We start from the raw sequence: 13,923 nt of genomic DNA on the forward strand, positions 1-13,923 counted from the left end.
AATACATTCGTCAATATCTGTATTGATTTCTAGCTCAGTGTTCCAGTCAATGTTTGCTACTGCTGTTGTGAAGTTATTAATGGCTGCCTCATTGTGAAGTCTGAAGGTGACTTTAGTAGTGTCTTGGGGTAATTTACCAAGAGTTGTTATGAGGAAAGTAGGGTAGTGGTTTGTGGTATTATCTGTAATTATGCCTGATTTTAAAGGGGATATGGTGTTGGTCCAGATGTGGTCAAGTAGGGAAACACTAGTCTCTGTAACTCTTGTAGGTTTTGTTACTGTTGGTAGCAACATACAGTTACTCATTGTGTTTGTGAATTCAGTAACGTGTGGGTCCTGGTCTTGCAGGAGATTTATATTGAAGTCACCTGAGAGTAGTAAGTGATCTTTGTTCATGCGTGCATCAGTTATCATACTTCCTAGGTTTTGACTAAATTGGCTAATGTTTGACTGTGGAACTCTGTAGATGTTTATCAATGTGAGAGGTTTTTGTAGGTATTTGGATTTGAATTTGGCTATTATATATTCCCCATGTTCATCTCTTGTGCAAGTATTAGTGATACATTCTAGTTGGTCTGAGTAGTATATGGCTGTGCCACCCCCTTGTTGGTCTGGCCTACAGTTGTGTATGGCTGTGTAACCAGGAATGGCATAGACATCTGTAGTATCAGGATTTAGCCAGGTTTCAGTTAGTGTAATGATGGACATATTGGCATGTAAGGAATTTAGTAATGCTATGAGGTCATCGTAATGCTTGCTTAAAGATCTGATATTGTAGTTAAAGATAGTTATGTTGTTGTTGGCACTGAGAAGAGCCTTTGATTGCTCTGCAGTGTAGTAATTACAGTAACTGTTTGATTCATTTAAGTCATTAAATAAGAGGTTGGTATCTGGATCAATGCTTGTAATCATAAGATTTGTAGTGAATCTATAGTTAGAATTAAGTATAAAACAAAGTAAATAGTCTTAAGCTAAAAAATAGCACCTGAATTATTTAACAAATGTAAAATAATGAGCTAAGGTAATTTTTTTTTTTTTTTTTTTTTTAGCTAAAATAAAGGAGACAATATAAAAGGGACTAGTACAAATAAAGTGATGATCAAATAATGGAGCTTGGGAATATGATAGTAGGTAGTACTATAAAATAAATGAGCTTTGGAATATAATGGCAAAATTGTGAACTTGTTCTACTTTAGCACCTGAGAATAGCACCTTGATTATTTTAACAATTGTGAAAATGTATAAGCTAGGGTAGTTATATAAAGCTAAAATTAAGGAGAAAATATATAAGGGACTAAAATTAAGTAATGGTAAACAAAGTTAAATGGACAGATGGTCACTATGAAATAATATTGGTTTAGGAGTAAGATCTGATTTGTAATATTAGATAAATTGAGCAGTTTATTGCACAATAAAAGTAAAAAAAAATGAGGTAGTTGGTACTAGCTAGCAAAAGATAGTTTTGGTACTTGCAAAAAAGTAATTGGAATATACACTAATTGCATACACAATGTAAAGTGACTAAAAAAACAAGTAGTGATAAACAAAATTAAATGGACAGGTAAGAAAAAATGAATATTATTAATTTGGAGTAAGATTTGACTTTTAATTTAAAATTATGAGCAATTAATAGCAGTAAGAAAGTTATAGAGTATTGGAGGTAGTTGGCATTAGCTAGTGATGAAAAATAATAAAAATAATAATGTACAATATAATAGTAACGTACACTATATGCACCACACGTATATATGTATTAAGGGCACTTATCTAATCTGTTACAGAAATGTCAGCTTTTCTAAGGAAGGTAGAGAAATCATGTTCGTTTGAGATGGTATATTGTTGTCCTGTTGATGTTTTCCTTACTAGTATTTTCCCATCTCGCGTGAAACACTGATGTATTTTGTTTTCCTGTTTAAGTTTTCTCAGCCTGAACAGAAGGTTTTGACGTTTTTTTGTTAGACACTCATTTATGTACACTCCATTTTTCATTGTAATTGCTGATTTAATTAGGTCCTTTCTTTTATCGTATGAATGAAGTCGGATCATTATACTGTGTTTACTTCCTGGTTTTCCTAACAAACGTGTTTCTTTGATTTCATTGTTTTGCACGATGACTTGTACGTGGTCCTGTATTATCCTGACAGCAGTTTCTTTGCACTGAGCTTGTGTTATGTCACTTGGAATGTGTGGACTGTTTATTATAACTGCATCAGACAACTTATCTTGTTCAGTTTTGTCGTCTTGGAAATCAAGGTATTCATTTAGTCGAGTGTGCATGTTCTGATTCCAGTCCTTGATTGCTTCTTCAACCTTCATATTTATTGTTGTTATTTGCTCAGTGTGACTGGCTATAGCTGCTTTTAGAGTATTTTCTGTGTCAACACTTCCCGATGTAATCTTCTCTTCAAGGTTTTGGATCTTATTCTCGAGGTTGGTTATCTTGGAATCTCGTCGCTCGAGTGCTGCTTTGATATCTTTGATTTCATTTTCTAGAGCAACGATGTAGTCCTTGATATTGTCAGGAATAATCGTACCTGAGTTATCATGGATGAATCCTTTGAAGGGAGTGGAGTTGGAGGGGGAGTCAGCCATGTTTGTTGTTGTTGTTGTTGTTCCCTGGGTGGCGTCGGTGAGGGGGGTTGATGATACACTGGCGTCCTGCTGGGTAGACAAGTTGAGTTCTAGGGTCCTTGCTGTTATTCTTTTATTACTGGTGTTGTGTCTTCTGCGATATCCTTTCATAGTATCACTGAAGTAGATACTGTGTAGGAATGGAGGAGAAGGCTTGTTTTCTCGGAGCTTGGGTTAAGTGGTTGTCTGGCAGCGGAGGCAGTGTTTGGGTTAGCAGGGCTGTCTTCCTTAGATCTTCTAATTTTGTCAAGATTTGGGTTACATTCTTAGTATTCTTGGGTCATGTTGTGGTCTACGTGGGTTCATGTAGTTGAACTTTCACTTACGCCATCACAAGTTTTGATGGGCGATGTTTTTTTGAGAAAGAAGAGCTGGTAGGATACCGTTGCTGCCGCTGCCGCTATAAAAGTAAAAAAAAAATATGAGGTAGTTGGTACTAGCTAGCAAATAATAATTCTGGGAATTGCACAATAATGTAATTGGAATATACACTAATTGCACACACAATATAAAAGGGACTAAAATAAGTAGTTGTAAACAAAATTAAATGGACAGGTAGCAACCATGATTAACATTAATTTAGGAGTATGATTTGACTTGCAACACAAAATTTGAGCATTTAATAGCAATTAAAAAGAAGTAAAAAGTATTTGTAAAAAAAATGCACAATAATGTAATAGGAACATACACTATATGCACCACACGTATATATGTGTAAAGGACACTTATCTAATCTGTTACGGAAATGTCAGCTTTTCTAAGGAAGGTAGAGAAATCATGTTCATTTGAAATGATATATTGTTGTCCTGTTGATGTTTTCCTAACTAGTATTTTCCCATCTTGAGTGAAACACTGATGTATTTTGTTTTCCTGTTTAAGTTTTCTCAACCTGAACAGAAGGTTTTGACGTTTTCTTGTTAGATACTCTTTGATGTACACTCCATTTTTCATTGTAATTGCTGATTTAATTAGATCCTTTCTTTTATCATATGAATGAAGTCTGATCATAATACTGTGTCTACTACCTTGTTTTCCTAGCAAACGTGTTTCTTTGATTTCATTGTTTTGCACGATAACTTTTACGTGGTCATGTATTATCCTGATAGCAGTTTCTTTGCACTGTTCTTGAGTTATTTCACTAGGAATGTGTGGACTGTTTATTATAACTGCATCAGACAACTTATCTTGTTCAGTTTTGTCATCTTGGAAATCAAGGTATTCAGTCAGTCGAGTATGCATGTTCTGATTCCAGTCTTTGATTGCTTCTTCAACCTTCATATTTAGAGTTGTTATATGCTCAGTGTGACTGGCTGTAGCTGTTTTCAGAGTATTTTCTGTGTCAGCACTTCCCTATGTAATCTTCTCTTCAAGGCTCTGGATCTTGTTCTCGAGGTTGGTTATCTTGGATTCATGTCGCACAAGTGTTGCTTTAATATCTTTGTTTTCATTTTCTAGAGCGACGATGTAGACCCTAATATTGTTAGGAATAATCATATCTGGGTGATCATGAGTGAATCCTTTGAAGGGAGTGGAGTTGGAGGGGGAGTCAGCCATGTTTATTGTTGATGTTCCCTGGGCGGTGGTGAGGGGGATTGATGATACACCGGCGTCCTGCTGAGTAGACAAGATGAGTTGTGGAGTCCTTGGTGTTATTCTTTTGTTATTGCTGTTGTTTCTTCCGTGATTTCCTTTCATAGTGTCACTAAAGTAGATATACTGTCAGGCTATGGAGGAGAAGGCTTTATTTCCCTGAGCTTGGGTTAAGTGATCGTCTAGCAGCAGAGGCGGTGTTTGGGCTAGCAGGGCTGTCTTCCTTAGTGTTATGTTGTTGTCGCGTATACTTTGATAATATGGTTTTCAATACATGTTCTACTGTGGGGTAGCTTTTACATAAAGGCCTTATCAGTCTAGGGTAATACTTACATTCATGTTTGATCGTCCGCACTCTCTGAAATCCTTTCACCAGCCCTCTTCACAAGTTATTTAACCCGTAAACGGTCCAAGCAGATCTACGTTCACATGTGTAGTGCTACAAAAGTAGATCTACGTTTTTTTTACATATTTTCAAATATAACAAAAAAAAAGTAGATCAAAGTTTTTTTATACATTTTCAAATGTAACAAAACAAAAAGAAGATCTACTTTTTTTACATACTTTCAAATGTTGAAAAAATGTATATATATGTTTGGACCGTTTACGGGTTAAACTACAGTTACAAAAATAGAACTGTATTCCAGATAGATATGTACAGAATATAAAATTACATCACTCACATATTCGAAACATAAGCCTGCACACCCCTTAGCTGCTCTTCTAGGACAGCCCACATGGTGCATCTGAACAATTTGCTTTCTTTCTTCTTGATCTAGATGATCAGACTGTAACTGATTTCATCAACAATATGAACAACACACTTCTCATACCAACATTAACTAAACCAACCAGGCTCATTGAGACAAGTGCAACCATAATAGACCAATTATGGACCAATATACTAGCCCTGCCCGATAAAGGGTTAAATCAGGGATAATCACAGATAGCACCACAGACCACTACCCTACCTTCCTCCTGACAAACATTAGTAAACCACCACTTGAATACAACAAAGTCTCATTTAGACTCCATGACGAGGCCTCAGTAAGGAAGTTCACAGCTGACCTAGAGACTGTTGATTGGCCTACAGAATTCTCCAAGGCCAATGGTGTTGATGACTGGACAGACATTTTTCTTAACAAATTACTTAGACTATACAACAAACATTGTCCTATAAAAACAAAACAGATCACAAACAAATGGCTTGGTTGCCCATGGCTAACCAGCACCATTCTGAAATCCATTGACAAGAAACACCAATATGAAAAGCAATATAGACAGGGCTTAATACACAAAGATATTCTTAAACACTATTCATCAGCTCTCACTAAAGTAATAAAGAAAGCCAAACAACTATACTACTCCAGCAGATTCACAGACACTAGAGGAGATATAAAAAAGACCTGGAAAACACTCTCAGATTCTAGGGACCCACAAACTGAAAAAAAACAAGAATATTGTCCTAACTAAACCTAATGAAACGCCACTACATCCCACTGACACAGCTAACAAGATAAACGACTTTTTCTCAACCATAGGATCTAATCTCGCCAGTAAAATCCCACATACCAATGCCCATGCCGGGGACTACCTAGATGGGAATTTCCCTAATTCCTTCTATCTTGCACCAACTGAGCCCACGGAAGTCACTGAGATTATAAAGTCACTTAAAAATAACTCGGGGAATCTGTCTCATGTCCCACCACTACTGTACAAGCGAGCGGCCCATGTCCTTTCGCATGCTATTTCATTACTTTTTAACAAGTCACTAGAGACTAGCACCTTCCCGAAACTACTCAAGATGGCAAGGGTTACACCAATACATAAAGGTGGTGACCCTACAGACTTAAACAACTATAGGCCAATATCTAACTTACCATTGCTATCCAAAATCTTTGAGAAACTCGTGCACAGGAGACTGTATTCATTTATAACGGCTCAAAACATCCTCAACCCCTGCCAATTTGGATTCAGGAAAAATAAAAGCACTAATGATGCAATCATATCTGCTTTACACAGCATTGGAAAATAAGGAATATCCACTAGGAATTTTTATTGACCTAAGAAAAGCTTTTGACACAGTAGACCATGACATCCTACTCCACAAACTTGATCATTACGGTATAAGAGGCCATGCGCTTGCTTATTTCAAATCTTACATTACTAATAGGTATCAGTACGTCACCATTAAAGACACAGCATCAGCAACACGGCCACTTGATACTGGAGTTCTGCAGGGAAGTGTCCTTGGTCCCCTGCTCTTCTTCATATACATCAATGACCTTCCAAACGTATCCCAGCACCTGAAACCCATTCTCTTTGCTGATGACACGACTTATGTCATCTCTCACCCTAATCTTGCCACCCTCAACACCATTGTGAATGAGGAGCTGATTAAAATATCGACTTGGATGACAGCCAATAAACTTACGCTTAACACTGACAAAACCTACTATATTATGTTTGGTAGCAGAGCAGGAGATGCACAAATTAACATTAAGATTGACAACACTCTAATTACCAGAAATAATGGGGGCAAATTCCTAGGCTTATACCTTGACAACAACCTGAATTTCAGCACCCATATCCAGCATATAACCAAAAAAGTATCCAAAACGGTTGGGATCCTCTCCAAGATACGATACTACGTGCCGCAAAATGCCCTTCTCACACTATACCACTCACTTATTTATCCATACCTCACCTATGCTATTTGTGCTTGGGGATCAACTGCAGCAACACACCTAAAGCCAATAATAACCCAACAAAAAGCTGCAGTAAGAATAATCACTAAATCCCATCCCTGGCAACACACCCCCCCACTCTTCATAGACCTAAACTTACTCCCAGTTCAGTACATCCACACTTACTACTGTGCAATCTACATCTACAGGGCCTTAAACTCTAATATCAACCTTGACCTAAAACGCTTTCTTGATAGTTGTGACAGAACCCACAGGCATAACACCAGACACAAACATCTCTACGACATTCCCCGTGTCCGACTAAACCTTTACAAAAATTCAATGTATGTCAAAGGCCCTAAAATCTGGAATACCCTACCTGAGAACTCTAGAACTGCAGACACATTCATCACCTTCAAAACTACCATTAGAAAACATCTTATCTCCCTGATACACCCCGTCAACTAACTACACGAATACCACCTGGTGGTTCACACTTACACTCACTCACTCATTTGACCATAAACAGAAATATTAACCTCAATCTTAAAATAATGAATCCTGTGATACTCCAATACTGAAACTATGTACTGTGCCAAAACAAAAGCATTCACATTGCTAAACTCACAAACTAGTATTTAGTCACTTAGCCATAATACCAACTTACCTCATAATTTGTAATATTTTACAATTAAGAATAAAACTAAGTCTGCCCGAAATGCCTAGCCATGCTAAGCGTTCTAGTGGTACACTCTGTAATCACAATTTTACTACATCTAAACCACACAATAACCAAATTTCTGTAAACTCAGCATTGTAATCCTTATAGAGAATAAACTTTGAATTTGAATTTGAACTTTGACTAATCTCTGGACTAACCAGTGTTTTGAAACACCATAGTCACCCTGGGTATGATGGCTACAATTTAAGGTATAAAACTCACCCCTGGGGCACACATAATGCCCAAAAAATAAAAAGAAGGACCCAGAGGTCCTACCAGCTTGAAGCCACCAACGAGAGTGAGATAGGGGGGAGAGGCCCTAGCTAAGCTCCTTCCACACCCACCAAACAAACAAAAGACTGTTGCCAAGCACAATTCTCTAGTTACCACAACTGCTGCACCTTATTTTATTTACAAAAGAAATACAACTTTATAAACTACTTATTTAAATGTGTGTGTGTGTCTATAGTACATGTATAACCTGTTATATTGAGAAAAACAGGCTTGACCCAGCTGCCTCTCAGTCCCTAAGGGTGATCTTCCCTTAGGACCTTTTAAGTGCTGTGTCCCCGTCAATTCAATATAATTAGGTATTCCAGAATAACTGTTACAGATACATAAATACATGATGGGTCCTATAGCCCCATAACACGTAGATCTTTTATTTTGTCAAGATTTGGGTTACATTCTTAGTATTCTTGGGTCATTTTGTGGTCTACGTGGGTTCATGTAGCTGTACCTTCAATTAGGCCATCACAAGTTTTGATGAGCGATGGTTTCTTGAAGAATAAGAGCTGGTAGGATGCCGCTGCTTGAATGATGATTCAGACTTCTTGCAACCGAGGTCAAGAAGTCTCTTTCGCGTGAATCGTGATATCCCCTCACCTGAGCTGTAGAAAATGAGTATTAATTATATTTTAGCCCCAAAGGAGCATATATGTGGGCTTAAAAGCCCACATATAACAACCTTGAATAGTACAGCCCTAATCACCTTGTGTCTGCCCAAAACTACAGTGTAATAGGCTCTATAAGCGAGATTAAGACTTACCTTGCTTGCGTAACATGAGCTGTGGTGTTGACAGCACCATATAGACCAATATCGTTGACTTGATAAGGACTGAAGGCTTGAGTATCTCATAGAATGTTGCACTAATGTTCACCACTACATCGGGAAAGTTCTGCAATCACTCACTACCGGTTACACTTCACTACTCAGTTCCATCATTTGTTCATAGTTACATTGAATTATCCACAACAGGAAGAACATGGATACGCAATAACTCTGCATAATTAGTCCTATCATGAATTTCCTGGCTTATATAAGGGAACTAGCCAAATTTTCCTAGTTTCCTGAGATTGTCAGGGTGAACAAGAGTCAAGAATGCACTGGTCACTACTGTCCCTTTGTCTCTTGCTGGATAAGGAGGCAACACGCTCGTGACACACATCTCGTTCCTTCCTTAAAGCAGTCTGAGTTCTGCCCGCACCCTCCGCTACGAAATGCTGAACTTAGCGTGAGTTTTCTCCTTGCTAAATATCTTTACAGTATTCAATACAAGATGGTAGATTTCTTAGTTAACTAGTTATAGATTACAATTCATAATAGTCCCAAATTGTAGATAAAGTGGGTGCAGGGTATCCCTTAATTTTCCTGCTAAGGGGAAGAGAGTAATTACTCTCATTTAATTGTCACTGGAAGTTGCAACAAAAACTAAACTCTAGCAATAAGAAGATGGCATGGCTTATGACAATGGTACAAACACATATTTTCAATTAATCTGTTTATGAGGAAGTAAGAGAGTCCATTAGCCCCTCTTCTGAGAGGGCTGAGTCCCTCAGGGGCTGAAGAGGGCTGAGAGATACCCCCTTTACTGGAGAATTTTCTCCACACCAGGGGTCTATTGGTAATTTCCTTTATGCCTGGTGGAAGGCTGTTGAACAATCTTGGGCTTTGAACACTCATTGTGTTTTCTCTTAGTGTACCAATGGCATCCCTACTTTTCATTTGGGGTATTTTGCACTGTTTGCCCAGTCTTTTGTTTTCATAGGGAGTCATTTCTGTGTTCAGATTTGGGACCAATCCTTCTAGGATTTTCCAGGTGTAGATTATGATGCATCTCTCGCCTGTGCTCCAGTGAGCATAAGGCAAGTGCATCCAAGCATTCCCAGTAGTTAAGGTATTTGATGGAACTTATATGTACAGTAAAGGGTCTGTGTATTTTCTCTAGATCTGCAATTTCACTTGCCTTGAATGGAGATGTTAATGTGCCAGTATTCCAGCCTAGAGAAAACATTTCAAAAGGGTCATCATTGGCTTAGAATCTCATTTTGAAGGTTCTCATAATCCACCCTGTCATTTTCCCTGCAGATGTGAAAGTGACATTGTTGTGATCCTTGAAGGTGAGATCCTTTGACATTACCACTCCGACTCTCTTTTTGTGTGATTAGAATTTGTAGTATACAGTACTCAGTTCTAAAAAATATAGTGAGGTACCACCACTGGAACTGGACTGGGGACCCTCATCCTCAGAGGAGAGAATAAACTTACTTCAGTGAAAACTCAAGATTCTCCTGGAGTTGTTTGAATATTTTCTTCTCCTACCGCCCCTGTGTTCTATATTCTTTGTAAACTTTATTTATAGACAGAATAAATTAACAAAGACACAATAAGATAAGATAAGATAAGATTTCGTTCGGATTTTTAACCCCGGAGGGTTAGCCACCCAGGATAACCCAAGAAAGTCAGTGCGTCATCGAGGACTGTCTAACTTATTTCCATTGGGGTCCTTAATCTTGTCCCCCAGGATGCGACCCACACCAGTCGACTAACACCCAGGTACCTATTTGCTGCTAGGTGAACAGGACAACAGGTGTAAGGAAACGTGTCGGAATTTCCACCCGCCGGGAATCGAACCCGGGCCCTCCGTGTGTGAAGCGGGAGCTTTAGCCACCAGGCCACCACATAACATCTCAGAGCCTACATCTCAAATACTTCATCCATCTCCATGGTGGTGGGTCGTGTGCCCAGAATGCTGCAGGCATTTTTCCTCTGGATTGCTACACTGAGTCTCTGAAAGAGGAAGCTGGCCACTCTGTGATCCTTGGTTTCTGTGATGAGTTTTTCACCCAGCTCTGAGGAATTTTAGAGCACACTTGTTCCATGCTCCAAGGGTCTCCAACCCTGTTGGGATGAAGTTATAGCAAGGTGGCAGCCCTCCATATTTGTGGATCTTCTGGGTCTCCCTGAAACTGGCAGCTCCACCCCTTTCAGCTTCAGAGTATGGCAAGTAGGTGTCTACCAACGTAGAGGCAATCTGCTTACCATCCTTCCAAGGTAGCACAGTGACTCCATCTGGTCGCTTTTGATTTCCGTCAGACCTCAGTACTTGAGGTTCCTATTCAGCTAGACAATGGACTGTGGTGAGACTTCTCTTGATGATGCCGTTGACCTCCTCATGTCTAGCATACTTCCCTTCTGATGTATGACATAAGACCACGTAGACCAAAATGATCAACTGACACCCTGCTGCAAATGCACCTTTGTTCAGTGAGTATGGGGGCGGCTAGGTGGGTCAAAATCGAGTGCCCAGGGAGGAATTGGGAACAGGTAAAAGAAAATCTCAAGAATGTGGTACCTTCACCACTAGGAGACGAGTTTTGTCTTTTCTTGAAGCGTTGTTGAGCATTGTGCTGGCATTTTTTTTTCCATTATCAGTTTGTCCCAGTGGGACTGTTTGTGCTCTTTAATAGGAGTTGGTCTGCTTGAAGAGTCTGCAAGGGTGTCCCACTGCATGGCTGCTTCACTGAACCTGAGGTCTTGAGCTCCTGCCGCACCTCTCTAGCATTCAGGGACAATCTCCATCACTAGTTCACTGAAAGCCATACACAAGGACAAAAATGTAGGTATAGCTACCTGTGTTGCCTTGTGCACCCCTATACCTCCCATTCACACTGGAAGAGTTGCTTGATCCCATTAGCAATCTTCCAGTGATGGATTCAGTGCCTTCTTAAAAATAGATCTCAGGAGTGCGTCGTATTTGCACCTTGTGAGGAGATACAGGGCATCATGGGCATTCAGATCACTTATTCTCTCCTCCATTCTCTTCCTGCCTGTGCAGGAAGCGGGCCTGGGCTCGGGCGCAGGACTGGGCGAGGCGAAGGAACATCAGGCAGTCTTCAGTCAGTCAGTTAGTCAGTCAGCCAGTCAGAGGTGTGTGTCACAACAGCTTCTGCTGCTCCTGCTGCTGCTGCTGCTGTGGCTGCCTCCCGAACCGAGCTCGGACCGGCGTGTCTCCGTGTCCCTTCCGTGGAATGCGCTAGGCTGCGTGGGCGTGTGTAGTCCTCGGGTGGGTGAGGGCGGGAGGTGATGGGCAGGTTATATTCAGTTTGTCCTTGAAGGCTGTGTCAATAACTTGATGACCCAGTGGTGCTCCCAAGAGGATGCTCTTGCACAGGGTGTATACCTTTGATATACCTTTGAAGAGTTTCAAGAGTTTCTCTACTCTCTGAGCCCGGCCATGGGCCAGGCTCGTCTGGTGCTTGTGTCAGTATGGCTACTGAATTCCCCATACTTATACTTGTGTAGTATAGAGTAGATCGTATCCATGCATATATTTAGGCTCCCTTTCAGTAGGCTCAGTGACTAGCATGTGTGATGTCACGTGATGCTGTTGTGAGCACTGCGCCCTTGTCCTCGTCCTCAGTTCTCCAAAGTGGTTTTAGAAGAATTCGTGAAACACTAAATAAATCAACATCAGAATTTACTAGAGTAACTAATAGCTGTGCTAAGCCGACCAAAGTTAAAGTGGGTTCGAGGGTTATGCTGACTAATTTCAACAAAACATCCGCAATGCCTAAGCTCGATCAAAAGTTTGTTGGCCCTTATCGAGTAGTTGAACATATCAATGGCAGTAAGTATAAGGTTAGAGAAATTAGTACTGGTCAGTATAAGGAATCACATTTAGATCATATGAAATTAGTATGCGATGTCAAGGATATTATTTCTACCCAGACTAATGTGTCAGTCGCTGACAATCCTCCTGACTCTGTACCCTCTACCTCTAATACTCAGTCAGATAATCAACCCGAATGTCGTTATTCTTTGCGTACATGACAAGTAATGAGAAACCTCCAAGTATCTTTTGTAGATACTTGTTCAGATCACCCTCAATCAAGGTATGTGTTAGCCATTGCAGAAGAATTCGATCCACCCAAAGATGATAACCATTCTGCATATGTAAATCTTACCCTTGCAGAGTTTGGTTTAAATGTACATAGTCTGCATAATTAGATGTTCAAGATGAATGAAATTGTCAACTGTGTGTTTTGTTATTAGCTGATCAGTTTTTCAGAATTTTTTTTTTTTGTGTTCACGTTCCCTCCGAATTCTGAGGTTAACAGTAATCATCTGTGAGCGCCAGATTTGCCTTTGCTGTTAATTACTTTCACCTTTGTATATACAGTGGACCCCCGCATAGCGAACTTAATCCGTGCAAGAGGGCTGGTCGTTATGCGAAATGTTCGCTATGCGAATTAATTTTCCCCATAAGAAATAATGGAAATAAAATTAATCCGTGCAAGACACCCAAAAGTATGAAAAAAAATTTTTTTTACCACAAAAAAATGTTAATTTTAGTACACACAAACTGAAAAAGGCATGCACAATTACATGACACTTATTTTTATTGAAGATCTGGTGATGATTGATGGGATGGGAGGAGGGGAGAGAGAGTGTTAGTGTTTAGAAGGGGAATCCCCTTCCATTAGGACTTGAGGTAGCAAGTCCTTTTCTGGGGTTACTTCCCTTCTTCTTTTAATGCCACTAGGACCAGCTTCAGAGTCACTGGACTTCTTTCGCACAACATATCTGTCCATAGTGGCCTGTACCTCTCGTTCCTTTATGATTTGTCTAAAGTGGTTCACAACAGTGTCATTGTAACAGTCACCAGCACGGCTTGCAATAGCTGTGTGAGGGTGATTTTCATCAAAAAAGGTTTGCACTTCAAGCCATTTTGCACACATTTCCTTAATCTTTGAAGTAGGCAATTCCTTCAATTTCTCTCTCCCCTCCTTTGAACCAGTTTCCCCAGGTCTGGCCTCTTGCTCTTGAAGTTGATCTATCAGCTCATCAGTGGTTAGTTCTTCATTGTCCTCCTCCACCAACTCTTCCACATCCTCCCCACTAACCTCCAACCCCAAGGACTTCCCCAATTCCACAATTGATTCCTCAACTGGTATACTACTCCTCTCAGGGTTAGCCTCAAACCCTTCAAAATCCCTTTTGTCTACACATTC

The 13,923-nt window shown here is 39.8% G+C and overlaps 2 protein-coding genes across 7 annotated transcripts in view; one reads left to right on the forward strand and one right to left on the reverse strand.

Annotated features, from left to right (window-relative positions):
* The window catches only part of LOC128693861 (uncharacterized), a 383,960-nt gene that overhangs the window by 249,608 nt on the left and 120,429 nt on the right, over nucleotides 1–13,923 (reverse strand). The window lies entirely within an intron of this gene.
* Nucleotides 1–13,923, forward strand: part of LOC128693120 (ankyrin-3) — a 358,860-nt gene that overhangs the window by 32,408 nt on the left and 312,529 nt on the right. The window lies entirely within an intron of this gene.

The sequence above is a fragment of the Cherax quadricarinatus genome, chromosome 6 (assembly GCF_038502225.1).
Source record: "Cherax quadricarinatus isolate ZL_2023a chromosome 6, ASM3850222v1, whole genome shotgun sequence".
Lineage (NCBI taxonomy): Eukaryota > Metazoa > Arthropoda > Malacostraca > Decapoda > Parastacidae > Cherax > Cherax quadricarinatus.